General features: G+C 33.3%; 1 long non-coding RNA gene across 3 annotated transcripts in view; it reads left to right on the forward strand.

Annotated features, from left to right (window-relative positions):
* Positions 1 to 20655, forward strand: part of LOC147584669 (uncharacterized) — a 249630-nt gene that overhangs the window by 60164 nt on the left and 168811 nt on the right. For 2 of the 3 annotated variants that reach the window (XR_015255727.1, XR_015255729.1), the window contains exon 2: positions 12631 to 12821. This is a non-coding gene — a long non-coding RNA (uncharacterized LOC147584669). The remainder of the gene's footprint in view (positions 1 to 12630; positions 12822 to 20655) is intronic. The other variant, XR_015255728.1, reaches the window with a different exon arrangement.

Raw genomic sequence — 20655 nt, forward strand, 5'->3', positions numbered from 1 at the left:
GCTAATGGGGCACCTGGGTGGCTCAGTTGGTTGAGTGTCCGACTTTGGCTTAGGTCATGATCTCGTGTTCTCAAGTTTGAGCCCCATGTCAGGCGCTGTGCTGACAGCTCAGAGCCTGGAGCCTGCTTCAGATTATGTGTCTCCCTCTCTCTCTCTACCCCTCCCCTGCTCGTGCTCTCTCTCACTTTCAAAAATAAATAATAAAACATTAAAAAAAATAAACACAGCTAAGGATCAGTTGTATTGCATATTTCCCCCATATACTTGGTTATTAATTAATGATGGCAAATCCCCTCTTACTATGGTTTTTCTTTTATGTCATGATGATGACACTAAACACAACCAGAACATTATGAGGTGCTGCAAAATGGATAATATGCCAGGCTATAGGGTAATTTGAATATTTACAACATCCCTTAGCAATACTTATCCATTAAAGTGAAGGAAAATATAGAACTATGGAGATTAAAGAGTATTTCACTTGTTAAATATATGGATTCTAAAATCAGGCCAGGACACTGTTTAAAGGTTTATTGGAAAAACATATATTTGCTTAAGTGTAAGGAACCTTGAGAGAGGTAGGTAATTAATTTGTACCAACTTTTTATTCAATTTAACTATACCCATTACATGACTAAAAATGTGGAAGAAAGGATTTCAGGCTGTTTTGTTTATTGACAAAAAATACAAATAAGGGATTTTTTTATTTACTTGCTCATTAAATGTATGTTACTCTTTCATATTATATTGATATTTAGAATATGACTGTACTAAAGTTTTTGTAACCTGTTCTTGGACTGCATGAATCTGTCTTATTACCAATATCCTTGGGTTTAGTCCAAAAGAGCAAAGTCTTATAAAGAATGCATTTCAGTGAAGAATAACTATGGCTATCATCCTTTAAAAGTTTCAAATGTAAATGAAACAAATTTTTTTATCCCTATAGGTGACTTATAGTACTTACTGACATTTTAGCAATATCAGGGCTCATTTTGATTTTTTTTTATGTACAGGAAAATAATCTTATTCATTAGACTTTATAACATTCCAGAATACCAGAGGAACTTTGGTAACAGAATAGACTTCATTTTAACAGATTTTCTATTCATACTCAAATTAGGTTATACTTGTCTGTTTTGCTGCCACATTGGATAGAATCTGCCTCCACTGGCAAGCAACTGAATGGGTTTAATGTTTGATTTTTAAAACATCGCCAGCTAATTTTGAGAAATAATGCATTACATTTTTAAGGTATTTTTTCTCTGCATGCACTATTCCATTTCCCTTCTAAATCCTGTTATATTTTCCTTTCAGATAAAAAGATTTAGAGAAACTTAGAATTAGCTATAGTAGAGGAGTAGAGTGAGTTTTTTGTATGATAACATTTAAAATACAAGAAATTTCTCTGATGACAGTACATCACTACTTTAGGGATTAAGCACAAAAAAAGAACTTATAAACAAATTAGTATATTTTTGCATACTTAGATCTTTCTCTGTGTTCACTGTATCTTACAAACACAAAAGTAGGAATTATTTCCTCAAGCTACAAAGCTGAAAGGAATTTTTAATATGAACCTTATAGTAAGAGAAATAATGGTGTTTTGTCAAGTATGCTTCTAGCCTCATACTTCATTCATTCCTTAAATTATTTTACATATACATTCTCTTAAGAAATATGGGCGGTAAATATGATTCAATTTGATAGGTGAGGACTGTTTTTCACCGAGATGCAAGAAAATTGTCGTTGTTGACAGTAATTAGGTAAAGAGTTTTCCAAATTATATACTAACTAATGTATTTGAATGTTTAGAATAATGCTTGACACATAGCATTCATGGAGCACAGCTATTTTAAAATATGACTTCAAGCTATAATCTATCAAGAGGTACCTTTAGTAATTGTTATTTTTTAAATTTCTTGTTTAAATGAACATCAAAAAATTTATTTGAATATAGCTTTTTTATTGGTCAATATATTGTAACTTTACATGTGGCATAATTTGTAGGCTATCTGCTCTTTAGAACCTGCCACTATCTCTCTGTGTTAGATATCATCTGGATATCTTCTTAATACCTTTGAATTTTACATTTGACCCTGCCAACATAATTTAGGCTATGATTAACTACAGTTGGCTCACAGGGTACATCTACCTTTGGAAGCGAAAGTCAGTTGGCATGAAAATGTAATACCAGAAAGAGTTAATTTGCCTTCCTGTGCCCAGTTACTTCTTACTGGGGACATTACTGGGGCTCTGCACTGGAAAACAGTACCAAATAAATACTAAATCAATCAATCTATTGATGAATCAAAACCAACAAGTTATGTTGGCTTCAATTTATCTTCTTGGAAATTGGATTAGAGAACCTATTTCAGAGCCAAAGCAGAGTATGTCACAACAGCCCTAGCAACCAAAATTCTGAGAAAAGACTGTTACACTGACAAAGCGTAAATGCATTATCACCCTATCAGTGCAGGGAAGATCACATTATTAATTTTTCTAGTGCTACAAATACCTGGCATAGTAAAGTTAGCAAATGCTTTCAAGGTCAGACTAAAGACATTTGAGTGTCAGAGATTTAGTTTTCTACCCAATATTCTGCTTTCTGACAGCATATAATTTGTTTACAACTGTGAAATATATAAAAAATTTATATTAGAGGTAAATAATACCAGAAGAGTTAAAGGGGTGTTACTTGTTTGATCGATGTTTCAGGTTACTAGCTCAATGTTGCATTTGTGGATCTCTGAAAGAACACCTATAAAGTTTGGCTCAAACAATACATACATTTTTAACTCATCACATTTTACCTACTTTTAACTGTGAGAGAGCTGATGTTTCCCTATAGAACTTGAATTCAGTTTCATCCAAAAGAAGAAAAAGCATCCTGGAAAATTCAATGTCATGCTAATTAACTAATGAACTAGATTCATTAATTTTTTTTCATCTTTGGAGAACATGAGGGATCCATTGATATAGTATATCACTTTAAACTTGCAGTAGCATAAAATATATTTTAAAAAGTAACTACCAAAGAGTAGAACAATAGGGAATGCTAAAGAGACATTAAAGTAGTAACATCTTAATAGATCAAGTTCATGTGGAAAAGATAATTTATATATACAATCAGGTCTATTTAAAGGAGGGGAAAAAAGTGGTGTGTGTGTGTGTGTGTGTGTGCGTGCGTGTACATACAAACTAAGGGAAACAGGCACACATTTTTTTGCAGCTGTGTGACAAAATTATCCCTGGTGCACAGTGTCTAGCTCAAGCAGAGGGATATAAAGGCAACCCTAGAAAATGTTCTTTCTTGCACTGCTATCTACATATGTTTGCTACTTTGTCAGAATTCACTCTTCCCCTTTCTAGGACTAACACCTTTCCGCTTTTTCTTTTTCTTTTTCTTTTGTTTTAATTTCCATCCCAAGTGTTTAATATGTTCATTGATGTATTGCCTGCATTTTCAAACCTCTTTTTTGAGTATTTCAGGTATTGGCAGGTAGGTTTTGAAATCTGGGGTTTTAAATGGAGCTAAGAATCACATGAATTCATTTTATGAGAAATAGCTCTAACCTAGAACTTAGATAAAATTTGTTTCTTTTCCATCATCTTTCAGTGAAGAGAATGAACAACTTGCTCTTTGTCCTTATCAAATACCAATATACTTCTCTGGGAGAGTAAGCTTAATGTTTGATCTTTGACTCTCTTAGATTGAGGAGTATAATGTGCCCAAGGTTAAGCTATGATCTGGACAGCTGTCCATTTATCACAGATACATCTGGATCATTTCTCCTTTGTTTTCCCAAATAATTTTCTTGCAAAGCATATTCATTTTTCTGATATGAGACATGGATGTATATTTCAGGTTTTAAAATATTTGAAAATAATTAGTTTACTAACATTATCTGACTTGCAGAATGTCTTTTATATTTTACTTCTATATATATCTAATGAGGAGTTTTACTTATTCAGCACATTCTTAGATCAGTGAAATAAATGAAATTCAGTTTTATCATAAACAGCTAACATATATTTATAAATGTAATTTTTAAGTCAATTTTTTTTCTAATACTCAGGCAAAATTGTAAACACATTGATGTTTTTAAAGATACATATCTAAAAATTATGATAAACCACAATGTACAAAATATGAAAATTATTTGACATAAATTATATACTGATAACAAGAGTCTGTGTATTTTCTTGCATTGTGTAATAATAAAATCAGTATTCATCAGGTTCAGCTATTCAGGATAGCAAAATCTATATTCATATTTAAACTAAAAATTCATGAGTTCAAAAAGCATTGTTATCTATTATAAAACAATGAATGAGAAAGCACACATGATAAATGAATACTTCTTAAATCCCTGATTTTACTGTGGGTACATTAAATAATGCCAAAGGAAAACAAAAATAGTCAGAGATATTAGAGAGAGGATAAAAATCAGAACAAATAAAGACATTCCAAAATTTTATACTTTCATCTCATAAAATAAAATCAAGAAAAAATAATATTTGAAACTCTCAGAAAATATATTAACTACATAAATATTAAACAATTGTTTGAAAATACTTAAATATTTAGGTGGAATAAATGTAGTACAAGGAAATATTCTTCAATCATTCCAGATAGAACAAATTAAATGATGATGTACATCAATAATATTTGATCAACACTTCAGTAATTGATACTGTGGCACTTCCAACACAATTATAATGTAGATGAGCACTTCCTAAAAAATAGTTATGCTGCAACTAAGTCTTCTAATCAGAGTTGACAAGAAAAGCATTAATGTTCATCTTGCACAACAGTCATTTTGCTGATGAAAACACTAAGACTAAAACATTTAAGTATGTTCCAAAAAATGTGATCAAGCAATTGAAGGAGAAAGTTTGCATTTAACCCTATGCCTTTTGATACCGAGATCAATGCACTGTCTAATTACTAATGCATAGAATGCATGCTTATTAAGCATCAGTTGAGTGTTGAACACTGTGGCAAGTTTAGGAGAACTAGTCGTGAAGTGGATATCCATGTTCTCCTACCTCATTATGCTTCCCCTAGTTTACCTCATCATGTAGGGAGGTAAGCAGGAACTCAAGATATGCTACAATAAGTTACATCTTAATGGGAGAAGAACAGCATGTTTTCATATCAACTAAGAGTAATATCCAGCCTGATATCAAAGAGAAATGTGGGGTGTTTTAGTGAAGATTGGTTGGACAAAGTGCTGTAAAGTGAATCCTGCAGTTTTGGCATTAGTCACAAAAGGCAAGCACAACCTATGTTCCTGGCCTGCATACCATCCTGGGTGTAAGAGATAACCCAAAGTTTGAAGAATTTAAGAGTTCAGTTTAATAGCTGTCCTTTGCCTCCTTCCCTTTTTCTTAGACAGCTTTTCTTAGACAGCTTCAATCCAAGATTGAGGTGAAATAGAGAGGAGAGAAGGGGGGGATAAGAAGAAAGATAACTGACAGAAAGACCTTCACATGCAGAACTCCAGCACACTTGCCATGTTCCTGGTTGGCTGTTTGTAATTATTTTTCACAACTTGACTTATTCTGGATCTCCATTTTTTATCTGCCACTCTTTAGAATTTTTCAAAAGAGAGAGAGGTACTCAATTCTGAATCCACCAGGTTTAATAAGATATAGACAAAGTTTTCCAGAAGTTTCTCCAGAAGACCTTCCCACTTGGAGAAACTTGAGTGAGGACACTCCCTTGCCTACTGTCTATAGGAGGGAAAAATGAACCAGACAAATTTTCACTGCTGAATTCTCTGCCCAGCACAAGAGATTCTATTCATAAGCTCTTTTATATATTCAAACTGGATGATAAGAAATGGTTTTCTAAACTATTTCTTAGTAGTTTGACAGTTCCTCGGTATGTTAAACATGAAGTTATTATATAGCCGATATTCTATTCCAAGTTATGTACCCAAAAGGTAGACGGCATATGCCCATCCATACAAAAACATATAAATGAATGTTCATAGAAAAATAATAGTCAAAAAGCAGAAACAATCTAAATGTCCATCAATGATGAATGGTTAAGCCAACTGCTGGTATATATGTAGAATGGGATATTATTTGGCAGTAAAATGAAATGGAGTAGTGGTACATGTCACAACATGAATGAACCTCAAAAACATTATGTTAAGTGAAAAAAACAGACAAAAGTGTCACATATTGTGTGCTTCTTGAATTTGTGTGAAATGTCAAGAGTAGGTAAATTTCTTAAAAAAAGAAAAAAGTGGAAGGACTGGAAGATGAAGACTGCCAATGGGTTTGGTGTTTCTGTTGGGGAAATGATAATGTTCTAAAATTAGATTGTAGTGATGCTTGCACAACTCTGTAAATATCCTAACAGCCAACTAATTTTACACTTTATTGGCAAACTTGATGGCATGTGAATTATATTTTAATATATTTTTTAAAATTATTACACACTCGTTGTAAGTCCTTCATAAGTCATCTTGCACCTTGTTTGGGATTAGGGGTTACTTTATACCAATTGTTCTTAGGTTTGAGAACAATTCCCAAGGTAAAACATTTATTTTAACATATTTACAATTTTACTCTGTCTTCGGTCACAAGTAACTGAAGACGGTTTATAAGAATACACACAATACAAAGAGAACATACATGTTTGATGGAATCAGGGTCAAATATAAAATTAGAAAAGTAATAGGTCAGGAAAAAGAATAACGTTTAGGAATGCAAGCCATAGAGCTCTGTAAAATTTGTATAAAATTTCGAAACCCTAAATATATAAACATTAGTTATAAGGAGTTTACTAAGCATCTCCACCACCAAAACAAGTAGGAAATAGTTTAAAGAATTAAGTTTCTAAATATTAAAACAAATCTAACTTTCAAGAGATGCAGGACTTTTTTTCCAGTACAGACAACTGAAAAATTTTTCTCCCAAGTGGATTCTACAAGATGCAGACTAATGCAGCTTTAACTTCATTAAAACAATGAGGAAAACAAAAACAAACAAACAAAAAACCCAACTTCCTATTGTTCATTTTTTTTTTATAATAGCCCTTAATGTTAGGTAAAGGTATACCCTGGATTCCATTACAAAAAAAAATGAGCCCAATAAAGAAACTAAAAGTATTCTGTTCTCTAATTTTCTGGCTCGGTCCATGGTTTCAAGTTTAAATTGGGTAAAAGTAGAAGCATTACATCCAAAGTGGCTAAAACATGTGCCATGTTATTTAAGTGGGTTTTTCATTGAACAGCAGAAAATTTCAAAATCATGTCCTCTGAAAAGAATATATTTTTTGTTGCCTTTCATGGAAGAGCCCTGTGGATTGCTAATTAATTAAAAAACCAGTAATATAAATGTAAGAAACCCTAAATACATCAACCAGGTTCCCAACAGAAGACCCATTTCACATTTATTTTGGGCAATTTTTAGAAACTTTAGTAAGGAACCACTCATAAAACCCTGGGAGTGTAGGAAAACCACAGTTTTGGAAAAGCAGAAGCAGTTCAGTATTCTGGGAGCTAGAAATTATAGGGTTCTTACCACCTCTAGTTCCTCAGGGGGCAAATACAGGAAGCAATTATCACAATCCAGACAGATCAAGGGAGGGTGGGGGAGGGTGGTTTGAAGGGGCTGTGACCTCAGGTCAAGGGAAACTACCAGTTGAGACAATCCCACAATGAGAAAGTTAGGGGAATAAGAACCCAGGCATTATTCTTCTCCTGTGCATTGATTTCCTGCCCCACTGGTTATACCCAACCAGAAGCCAGAGCACAGGGAAGACCATTGATATTTTGGAACACCTATAGATCAACCTGCTGGGTACCAGTCAGGGTAGAAAATGATTAAAAATGGATTAAAACGTGTATCACTACCCAAAATACATATCTAAAAGGCAGAATACCTAACATACTAGGAAGGTCACCCCTGTTACCAAACTTAGCTTAAATTGTGGGCTTATTTTTATTTGCAGTCTCCATTGTATTTCCTTGAGAAATGTGTATGTTGTACCATCCAAAGACTGTCCTTTGAATAATCAGTTTTACTACAGAAATTTTTAAAAGACTGAAAGAAACAATATTTAAGGTGACGGTCATCAACAATTGAGCAGCATTGTTGCCAGAAAACTGAGTTGGTAGGCTTTAGATGAGAAACTAATGGAATGAAATATTTAGTTTGTAAATGGCAACAGGACTTTTAAAATCATTCCAGCATGAAACTACAAATGTTCTCTACCTACTCCCCTAATGTACTATTTTAACCAAATTACTTTGATGGACATTTGGTGAGGTCAGAAGCAGATCAAGAAAGAGGAACTGGAAAGAGTATTATAGTTTGTTATTCACTGTTCTCTTGGAGAGAACACAGCATAGCCACTTGGCCACTCAAGGGAACTGCTTGGTTCCTCATGAGGCAGAGGGAGAAAGAATTCTGGCCAGCAGCATTTATTGTGGTTTCCATGGGAAGGAATGTTTAGGATTAGCTAGTTACAATTTCTTGAGCCTATGGGGTGTCTCAGATTATCTAATATTTATACCCTTGGGCAGTTTAGGAGTGATGTATGAGTGGAAGACCTGTGAAGAGAGGTAATCAGGATGTGAACCTGGCCTCTAGCCAGGGTCTCAAAATTGGTCAAGATGAGATTTTTTTTTTCCAAGTTATATCTTCCTACTTCCTAAAACTAAAAGTAAGAGGAAGAAGGAGGGGGAGGAGAAAATTTACACATTCAATAGTAAGACCATCATATCACCTCATTTTCTCTATCAGATAAACCCATTATGGATCCTTTATTGTAATGCTGTTTTATTTATTATTTTTATTATAATGTAATTTTTGATGTCACATAATGATATAAATTGATCACCAAAAATATGTCCCTTTTATTGATACATCAAAATTATCTCTCCCATATCTTATTCCAATACCTTGTTAGAGCCAGTGACTATAATAAGGTAGAAATAATATTCTTACTTCTAATTGTTGAATTGAAATGAATATTTTATCATCAGATATAAAAATAATGATAATAGTTGATTGGTTATTGTAGGCCAAGCACTGAGCAGAGTGTTTTACTTATGTTTCTTATGAACTTGTAGGAACTATTTGAGGTGAAATCTGGGGCATAAAATAGTATATTACACAAAACCATTGAATTACAAATAACAGTGAGATTTGAAATAGACCTTTCTGCCTTTAGTGCTCATGCACATAAGCCCTTATGTTAGCTTAAGGAATTATTTATGTTTATAAGCCCATTATAAATACTTTGAAATTCCAAAAGTATAGATATATTTTTCTGATTTTTCACTTACTATGAATATAAGAAACAGTAATGTAGTAATTATGACTAATAATGTGGGTATTTTATGGATATATTGAACCAAAGAAGCAATGGTTATTTCCCACAGAAAACGATCTGCTTCTCAGTTGGTTTACAAAGGCTTGGGCAGAGCAGAGACCACTGTGAGAAGCTTTTAAGCATTCTGATGTATTATTTAAATAATATTATGTCATTTGCATTGTTACATCTTCTGTGACTTTTAAGAAAATAATGGCAATCAAAATATCCAAAAGAAGAATATAGATGCATATATATGGTCTCTTCACTAAAATGATGACAATTTAATGAAATTAGAGAAATACACAAGCAAGAGTTTTGTATAAAAGCAGGTGCTCTCCTCATTCCTCATTAATTATAGTTATTTCACGCAAATATTCTAATTCATTTTATAAATATTTTAGAATGGATAGGAATTTTTCAGAGCAGTTTATATTTGTATGTTGCTTGGAAAGATAAAAGTCATTATTTTGATTTTTTTTTCATGATACAACACACTAAATCCTACCTGGTGGTGTGCAGATGTTTTTAAAAAGTATCTGTGGGTACTTAATCTACAACTAGGGGTATATTTAAATACCTCACAAGTATTGTGCTGTAAGTCTGGCACAGACTGGGCTTTGAAGTACAAGACTACACCTAGCAAATGATTCAGTATATGCCAAGATAATTTTGAGGAAGTAAATCATAACAAGTCATATACTTTCCTACCATCTCTTGTTTCTGTGGTGCCTTTATCTAATGTGATATAAAGATCCATCCCACTTCTGTTCTACTTCTAACTGTTCTCTCTTCTGATTAATGGCATACTTGGATAAAACTACTGACTTGGGAAGGTTGGAGGAAGTGCCACTCTGTATAAAGTATGCAGTCATTTTTGTACAAGTGAGAACATTTTACTCTCCTCACCATAGGCTTTAAAGCTATGAATACTGAAGGCATTTCTGTAATATATGTGCTTCTTAACAGCATCTCGCTTTAGCCATAGTGAACAATTTTCCTTCATTTAACTCAGGGAAATTAGTTTATGAAGGATGTGAATGACTTCTTACACACACCAAGAAGGACAGAGAGGGGGTAACTAGCAGTTAGTAACAGGAAATGATACAGTTAGAAGGAAAAAATGAGTGATGTATATGAGGATGACCACTTTCTTCATCCTTTGACAAATATTCAAAAGGCTTGCTGTGTTTTATATTAGTGTCTATCTAATGGGATTTAAAATACTTAATGATTCATAACTATTTTGCCTTACTTTGTAAAGCACCTCTGCATAAAGTATCACGAATAATCCTCACAATTATTCTAGGTACCCCTATATTTTATAAACAAAGATTTTTAAGTCATTAGGTAGATATCCATAAGTTATGTCCAATATTTCATATACTGGGTTGAGGGTTTCCTTCCCTGCCCTATTCTCATTTTAAAACACTCAATGGAATAAACTATAAGTGGATATGAATTACTTTACCAATCCCTGAATATCATAACCTTTCAAAAATATCTCTTCCATTTGAGAAATAATTAATCAGAATTAATGAGCATGAAAATAAAATCCCTGAGGCTGAAGTCTCATAGGAAGATAAGTGGACCTTCACCGCCTGATTTTGTAAAGATTCTCCCAATTCTTTGGTCCACCGCTAGCAGAGCCGTTCTTTAATAAGGTCAGTAGCATTTGTGTATATGTGGAGGCAGTAGGTGAGGTCACATATTAACATACTCTATTTGTTCAAGAACTCAGGTAATCCTTGTTTCATTTGACATGGCATACTCTAGCACAGAGTAGCTCTTTCCAGAAGACATAGCTGCTGAAATATATTGTTGATGATAAATAATGTTTTGTTTGAGTGTATATACATGGGAGAATAAAAATAACTTTGGATTATTGGCCTTCTAAGATGTTTGTGAAACTGATTATTCTAGATTTCTAATTGTTTCCATTATTTGGAAATATATCCAATTTTATTTGTATTTTATCATTGGTTTAATTATTTTGTAAGTAATTTTTAGTTTTTCTTTGGAAGTTCAGAAGAATTTTCTATATTTATGTTGTATTGCTTGAATATTTCTTCATCTGTAATTAAGTTAGGCAGGCCCGTTTCTTCATCTGTAATTTAGTTAAGCAGGCCATGTAGTTTGCTCTATTTTCTGAAATGGGATGTATATTTACCTCTAGACTTCTTTCCAGTATATATAATTCCTTTGCCTGTCACCAAGGAATTGTGCCAATCTCTTGGTAGATACAACATCTTCACCTGAGCAAGTAATTACACACCTACATCCACACACATGCTCAGACACACAGAGACAGACTGATAGATAAATTGATCTAGACTTTTGAGATCACTATGTGATAAAATATATATTTTCCTTTATAGTAACGATTCTCTCATGATTGACTTTTTATTTTATTTGTTTATTTGTTAGTGTGTGTGTGTGTGTGTGTGTGTATATATATATATATATATATATATATATATATGTTCATGGATGCAAAGTAATACATTTGTTTTGCTTTTACAAATACTGAAATTTTTACCTGAAGTAATGTCCAGTTTTGTTTATATCTTTTAGTCCAAAACCAGCAATATTTCTGAGTCAAGTGATTAAAAGGTGTGATAAACCTGATTCATCAGTTTTCCAAAACACATTGATATATTTTCTGGCAAATATATCTAGATATATTCCTCTCCAGACACACTGCACATACTTGAACTTAACAACTCCTTGAGAGCACTGAATAGCAACATCTTAATGTTTTCCCAAATTGATAATCAACAAATGTACTTAAATTTCTATTTGTATTTAATAATTTTCTGGTGAAGTTGAAAATTCATATATTTTCAAGTAACCATGCATTAAGTCCTACATAAAATAAAATGTTTATTTGTATGCTATTTAACTCATATAATTTTAAAGATAACTCACAAGTTCTATTATGCAAAGAGAAACATTCACTGAGATGAGTATTCACAATTCATATTTATTTCTGTGTTGTAAGAATCCTGTCAAACATAGAATATATTCCTTTAGCTCCCAACATTTTCTTACCATGTATGTAGAAGGTCAGGAAGAGAATAATTAAAATATGCAGCTACCTATCATCTTAAAATAATTTACAGGCCCTTCTAACACTTTTGGAATGGAAAGTATCCGAAGTAAAGGCTCTCAAATTATATGAACGGATAGTTTTTAAGTGAAAATGACCACCAGTAGTACATTTTTGTATCTTACATTTTATTAATATTTTCAGTACCAACATTTTCTCGCCCCTCTTCATTTTCTGAATGTCACAGGTTTTAAAAACATTTCTAGACCCTTTTGTGATCCACTTGCTATGTGAATGGAAGCTTGAAAGAATTGCTGCTATGACCACCCAAGCTTCTTTCAAATTTCTGAGGACCAGCCTTCCTGTGTAATTCGGTGTTTGATATTCAGATTGTTCTATTCCTACAAGACAACACTTTGATCGCTTTCAGAAAAACTGGTAAGTATAACTGACAAAAAAAGTATGTATTGTCTTAATATTTGTGTGTATGCTTAAAAATGGTTTTTCTGAAAATAAATGGTAACTCTCTAGCCCTTAATATTTATGCACTTTAAACATGGATTTTAAATTATTTCCTTATGGAACATCTTTATTTCAGATTTGAAAAGTTCTGGGAAGAAGAGAGGCAAAAATAACTAATAATCTTATTTTAGAAATTAGTGTGGAATTTGATGGCATATCAGATTTAATCTTTTTTTCTTTTTTTTTGTTTCAAGTTTTTATTTAAATTCAGAATAGTTAACATATAGTGTAGTATTGGTTTCAGTGGTAGAATTTAGTGATTTATCACTTACATATAATACCCAGTGCTCATCACAGCAAGCGCCCTCCTTAATACCCATCACTCATTTAGCCCATCCTCAGATATAATCATATATTAGCCCCTCCATAAAAGATGTATTAAATACTGGCATATGACAATGACGTTAATGGATATAATGTGAAATCCATTTTTTGTAGTATTTATTGTTCAAAGAATATCTATATATATTATATTATGCTTTTTAAAGTAAATTGTGAGCTTATGTTACACATCTGTACATTTTTAGAGACTTGTTTTTAGGGAAATTGGAACTCCCTCCAATCACACAATGTGAGATCTCAGCTGCTTTTAAAGGCAATCAAGTTGGGTGCCTGGGTGGCTTAGTCAGTTAAGCAACTGACCTGGCTCAGGTCATGATCTCACAGTTCATGGGTCCAAGCCCCACATCAGGCTCTGTGCTGACAGCTTGGAGCCTGGAGCCTGCTTTGGATTCTGTGTCTCCCTCTCTCTGCCCCTCCCCAACATGTGCCCTCTCTCTCTCTCTCTCTCTCTCAAAAATAAATAAAATGTAAGAAAAAAATTTAAAAATATTTAAAAAATAAAGGCAATCAAGAAACTTATATGGTATCATGATGTTAATCAGTAATGAACTTTTGATGTAGAGCACTAATTATTTGTCTTACAAAAGAAATTTATGGGAGCAAACACATCAATAATTTTGATAGTTAAAATAATAATTAGCTGTTATTACTCTTGCTGATTGGATGGTAATCACAATAAATGAGTCCTCAAATTTTGATTTTCCTAACAGAATAGAATCCATATAATTTTCTCTGTCATAGAAATGGATATATCAAGTCTTGGATAAATAATGAGGTATCTCATTTACCAACTGCAACAGCCTCTGTTCGTAAAAGATCACAACAGTGTCTTTCTGTTCACATAGTCTTCTGAAATGTGAACTTGTCTCTCTCTCATCAAGAAGTGGAGTAGTGTGTATCACTCCCTGAATCTGACCAATAAGATAAGGCAGAAGTAATGATGTTGGACCAGTAGTGAGATCAGTCTTTAAATGGCCTAGTAATTTGCATATTCTACAAACCCTATAGGAAGTGCAATTATCTTGAGACAGACATTCCATTAAGAAAAAAATAAAAAGTAAAAACAAAACAAAACAAAACAAACAAACAAAAGCCCAAATTTGGAAATGAGATGAAATACAAAAGAAGAGAACAAAAGTACTAAATGTGTAAGAAATGGATCCACCAGTTCCAGGCACTCCATTTTCTGCCATCTGGACAGGAACTACTAACTGGTTCTTCCACAAAATCATAAACAAATGATTTTTTTTTAATTTTAAGCCACTAAAACGTGGCTAGTCAGTTATGAAGACATCTAAAACACCCATGCTCACTTGGAAGAAACACAAAACATAATGAAAATATAGGTGATTGAATTCTATAAATAATAGTAGATTACAAGTAAAATTAGACTGTGTAATGTACTTCCGTCAATTATTAAAAAAAAATTAACTTATTTTTGAAAGAGAGAGAGAAAGAGAGAGAGGGTAGGGGAAGGGCAGAGAGAGGAGAGAGAGAATTCCAAGCAAGCTCGCTCTGTCAGCTCAGAGCCCAGTGCAAGGCTGGAATTCACAAAGGGCTCCAACTCACGAACCATGAGATCATGACATGGGTTGAAATCAAGAGTCAGATGCTTAACTGACTGAGCCACCCAGGGGCCCCAGCTCAATTATTTATTAACTACTTATTATGGTTTTCTTTTCAAGAACCGTCCTTTCCCAACTGAGGATGTCAACATTATCGCTGTCCTATAGTCCTTTTTGTAGGTAAATGACACAGGATAGTCAATAATACAATCAATGCTACAGTGATTGTATTAAAGGTTATACAGAGCTAGATAATAAGAATCCTTTTTGTGAAATTTTCATTGATTCTAGGAATGAGGAAATTTATCTTTTTGAAATGGATATGACTGAGGACCAGGTGATCCTTGGGTTGCCAGTGGATATTAAGGCCAACATGTGGAAAAGGCCTGTCTAAGAATTAATTTTTAAAATATATAAATCAAAGTGAATCAAAGTGAACAGAAAAAGACAGGCAACTGATGACATCTTTTGAACTCCAGGGCCCAGTCATGCCTTAAGCAAGAGCTTTCCCTTTCATTTCACAGATATGTTAGCAGCAAGATATGTTTTTTCCTTGAACTACTTAGATTTGGTTTTCTGTTACTGAAACTCCACATCCTGACTAACCAATATGGAATGTTGTGGGATCTTGGAGACGGAAAGGATTTATAACAGAGATCCTGCCTATCATGAATTTAGTATGAAGTTAATTTTGGATTGGAAATAGCCTCAATATTCACTTAAAAAGCAATTGTTGAGCATTTATTGTGTGCAAAATGTGTTTATTAGACATATAGTAGTACACATACATGTCCTTCTACCATATATGTTCTTAAGAAACTAACAATAAGTTGAGACATTTTATGTTTTTAGGTAATAAAAAATTTATGGCTTCCAATTTGAGATTTTGGGGATAAAACAGAGCCATTTACTACCAGGAGTTCCCATGGGAGCATATAGTTGTTAAACACTGGGAAATAAATTAGAAGAACCCTTTCCTCATCCTCTCCTTGTGTCTAGTCTATTTTTTTCCCTTTTCTCAGATGACCTCATAGGGCACAAGTCTAAAGAGATTAATGTGTCCACACAACACTGGAGTTGTTCATACAGCAATATTGTAAGAAAAAACATTCCCAAACTATTATTTTCAAATAGTTCCTTAGCTTGAGTTGGAGGACGCACATAGATGACAGTATGACATCCACATGAGGTGTTATTTCACATATGCCATCGCACCCAGCAGAAAGATGTTCTAGCACAAGACACCTCCATCCTGGAGTGAGCTGCATTATTTCTTCCACTGATTAGTTTTTTATGTACTTAGCAACACATAGTTTTCCCAGCTGAGTCAGTCCTCTCAAACCTTAGGCATTTTATTAATTTTCTCCTCATTTTGTTTTATTAATTTTCTCTTCTTGAAGAAATATCACTTTGAACTCTGAGCCTTTTGACTTGCTCCAATCTGGGACTAATGTCCCTGCTGGGCTCATTGCATATCTGGCATGTTAAGAATACCCTTAATAAAAACTGCAATAATAATAGCACATGCATCTAGTAATTGCTATTTCTAGGCATTTCACTAAATATTTTACCTTTGATAATTCAATTATGTTTATTTTTAAAAGTTTTATACATGAAGTTTTGAGATAAATACAGACAAACTGATTTGCCCAAGATCATACAGCTAATTTGCCCAAGATCATACAGCTAACAAGTGACCAGGGCGTGATTGTAACAAAGTAATCTGTCTCTAGAGTCCTTGGGAGGTCTGAAAATGACTTTCTTTAAATGCTATTTATTTCTGAGAGAGAGAGACAGAGTGCAAGCAGGGGAGGAACAGAGAGAGAGAGGAAGACACAGGCTCGAGGCTCTGAGCTGTCAGCACAGATAGCGGGTTTCAAACTCATGAACCGCAAGATCATGACCTGAGCTGAAGTTGCCAACTGAGCCACCCAGGTGTCCCTAAAACCGATTTTTTAATGATAGTTTCAGAAGGTATAAAATTTTATTGAAAATTATTGCTTTATCATTTCCCTTCTCCCTAGCTCTTTGCGAAATCTGATAGACTTATCTGCAGCCTGTGTTGTGTGGGCAGCTGGGACTTCTTCCAGTCAACATGATCTCTCCTATAATCTGTGTCATTGACTAGTTGAACTCTCTAAATATATCTCTTCTTAAATACCTCCATCAGGTCAATTTCCTCACTCTCGTTGGGAATACAGTCCAGCGAATCTCTGGGTATCAGCTTGTGCATCCAGTCCTGCTGTTTTACATAGGATTGATCGGTTTTCTCTGTCAGATGTACCTCTTTTACCATATAACAATATTTGACAGCCTTTGTCTGAGATTTGCTACTGTGTATGTTCCCCTCAAAATTCTTCAAATAATATTCATTACATTTTAGTCCATTTTTCAGCCCTTACTCATAAATACTGATTCAAAATTACAGATATCTAATAGCTTCTATCAGTGCATTTTGTTCTGATATTTCTCTATAACCAGACTGATGGCATATTCTCTTTCTCTTTGTACCTTTATATGTTTCTCCATCCATTCATGTATTCACTAAGATAACTTCTCTGTATCTTATTCTTAAATTTGAGTCCACGGTGACTTCTTATTTCTTGAGATTCAGATTCATATTCCCAAACTATATCCACATCAAGGAAGTAAACACATAATCAAGCACACAAACATACTCAAAAACAGCCTATCCTCATAATTCCTATCCTGAAGTACATTCTCTCTGTAGGTATTCAGGTATTCAGTATTGTTATTCTGGATTCAAACTCCAGAGTCATTGCTTCTCTTCCTTCTTATTTTTACTTATTTGATTAGTTACAAATTGTATTGATGCTATCTGAGCAAAGCCTTTCTGAATCCCTTTATTTCAATTGCAGTTAGCTCTTTTATTTCGTAACAGATTCTATCTTCCTCCTACCATATATATCCTTCCCCTAGACAGCATGCACATTATTCTGCAAAGGAGGATTTTGAACATTCTCAAAGATATTCTACTTCGTTTATTTCAGATAATAAATTGTCATTTTATTTAGAAAACTATGTAAATTATAGGCAAAACAAATATATTTTTAGAATTATATTTTACATACATAATTATATATTATATAATATTATATATATACTAAGATAAATAGTGTCATATAGAGAGTTTTAGACATGTCTTTCTTTTTTCCTCCAGTGAGCTCTTTTTTTATAAATTTTGTAAATGAATTTAGATTCCTGGGAAAAGAGAGAATCCTAACTATTGTTAAATGAAACTTTAAGTACCTCATCGGTCAACTCTCAACATTAATTAGCAGTCATCAACAGGGAACTTCATCTTTTCTCTTCCTCAGATATATTTGTATTTTATTCATATATATTCTAAATTTTATTTCAAAATAGGAATCTGAAATATAAGAATAAAGTTGTCTTAAGATGAGTTAATAAGTTTATTCATTAAATGATAATCAAATTTGATAAAAGTTATAAATTGTTCTTTTTCTATTAAAGTTTGTAGGAAAAATTGTAAAAGTAAATATACATCTAGGTGCCTCCCAACTGACTCTAGTTAAGCAGAATGAAGGGTGTAAAATCTATGGCAGTGTTAACAAAAATCATCATGAATTCTATATCCCTCAATATTTGATGTTTTGAAGGATAAAAGGAAAACAAAATGTTTATAAAATAAGATTTCTTTATTCCTTAATTTCTCTTTCTGTTGCTTCATTATTGGTGTATAGAAATGCAACAGATTTCTTTGTGTTGATTCTGTATCCCACAACTTTACTGAATTCATCAATCAGTTCTAGTAGTTTTTTGGTGGGATCTTTCAGATTTCCTACATAGAGTACTATGTTATCTGCAAATAGGGAGAGCTGTATTTCTTCCTTGCCAATTTGGATGCCTTTTGTTTCTTTTTATTGACTGTTTACTGTGGCTGAAACTTCCAGTATTGTGTTAAATAACAACGCTAAGTTACACAATTTATTATTTTACATTTATGCTTAAAATTAATAAAAAATTTCATTGTTAGAACATACTGTTTAAAGTTCTAGAATCTTAGTGGCCCCTGGAATGCTCAGTCTGTTAGGCGTCCAACTTCAGCTCAGGTCATGATCTGATGGTTTGTGGGTTTGAGCCCCGTGTCAGGCTCTGTGCTGATGGCTCAGAGCCTGGAGCCTGCTTTGGACTCTGTGTCTCCCTCTCTCTCTGCCCCTCCCCCACTCACGCTCTGTCTGTCTCTATCAAAAAATGAATAAACGTTAAACAAAATTTTTTTTTCAACGTTTATTTATTTTTGGGACAGAGAGAGACAGAGCATGAACGGGGGAGGGGCAGAGAGAGAGGGAGACACAGAATCGGAAACAGGCTCCAGGCTCCGAGCCATCAGCCCAGAGCCCGACACGGGGCTCGAACTCACGGACCGCGAGATCGTGACCTGGCTGAAGTCGGACGCTTAACCGACTGCGCCACCCAGGCGCCCCAAACAAAATTTTTTTTAATTAAATAAAAAAAATAAAGTTCTAGAATCTTAGTAACATTTGGCTCAACTAAATATTTGTTAAAGTTTAACAAAATTCAAAGATACTATGAAAATATAAACCTTTTTTTCACTGTTGATTATAGAGTTTATTTTACACATACCTAATAGCCATGCTTAATTAAAAAGTTAAAATTATATTTTATTGATATGTAAAGTTAAAATATTATATTTTAGTATTTATGTTTTGTTTTACAATTATTTAGTAAATCTTTTATTAATGTGGCCAGCATACTATGGAGACTGAAGAGTGAACTGCCCTTCTGTTAAGTGAGGGAGAACTTCTGTTTGTCTCCAACCCAGGTACACTTTGATAAGGACCTAGTTCCACTTTAAATTAAGTAGTAAGATGGGAGGATACAGATTTTATATGTGAGCAACAGCTCTTGATGCCTTATATAAGAAGAAATTGTTACTTCTCTACTTTTCAAAAGATTTTCTCTGATTTACATGTTTTCAGAAAGACCACACGTGAATAAGTTATATATCCTTACAATTTTTGCATATGTCTTTGATTATATTTAATGTCAATGTATGTTTACTTTCAGTCATGTTGGCCCTTTGATGCAGGGCAATGTGAAATTATTTTTATCTACTCACACTTTATAAACCTCAAAATATTTAGTACAAAGATAAGTCTAATATGTAATTGTTACTGGAATTTCAAAATTCATTGACTTCTTAAGCAGGAGAAACTTAAAAAAGAAAAGTCTCTTCTTTGTTTTATCTTTAGCTTAAAGTTTTATCTATTGCTGCCATAATTACTAAAATTCTTTGAACTGAGTCTCTGTTTTTCCCTCCTTCTTCTCTTATCTCTATCCCCAAAGCCATTTGATTAAAATTTCAAGTCTCTTAACAGCACTCCTTCTTCCTGAATAATGCCCACATGCTTATAGGCATTCCTATGGGGTTTTGTTCAATTAAAAATATCATATGAGATATAGCAAATTCAGAAATAATATTCAGAACATCTATTCCTAATTATCAGAAAATGTTCTAAAAACAGCACATTTGTACGTGGGACAAGTATAAATCTAATATGTTAATGTTATATGGGACATGGTAGGCATTCATAAAGGATCACATAACATTTAAAATTGGCATTTCAAATTTACTTTGCAACTGTTTAGCTTTTAGGGGACTGAACTGAGTTCAGAATAACAACGCATAGGGAATAGAAACTGATGTGTGAAATGATTATTAATAGAATGTCTTAGTGCCTTATAAAAATGGTGACCTTGAAATCAAGTAGAAATTTGAGAAGTTAAAATTTATTTTGTGCGGGGAAGTATTTAAAACTGAAATAATTAACTGAGAT

The sequence above is a fragment of the Puma concolor genome, chromosome A1 (assembly GCF_028749965.1).
Source record: "Puma concolor isolate L17-30 chromosome A1, mPumCon1.1.hap2, whole genome shotgun sequence".
NCBI classification, from domain to species: domain Eukaryota; kingdom Metazoa; phylum Chordata; class Mammalia; order Carnivora; family Felidae; genus Puma; species Puma concolor.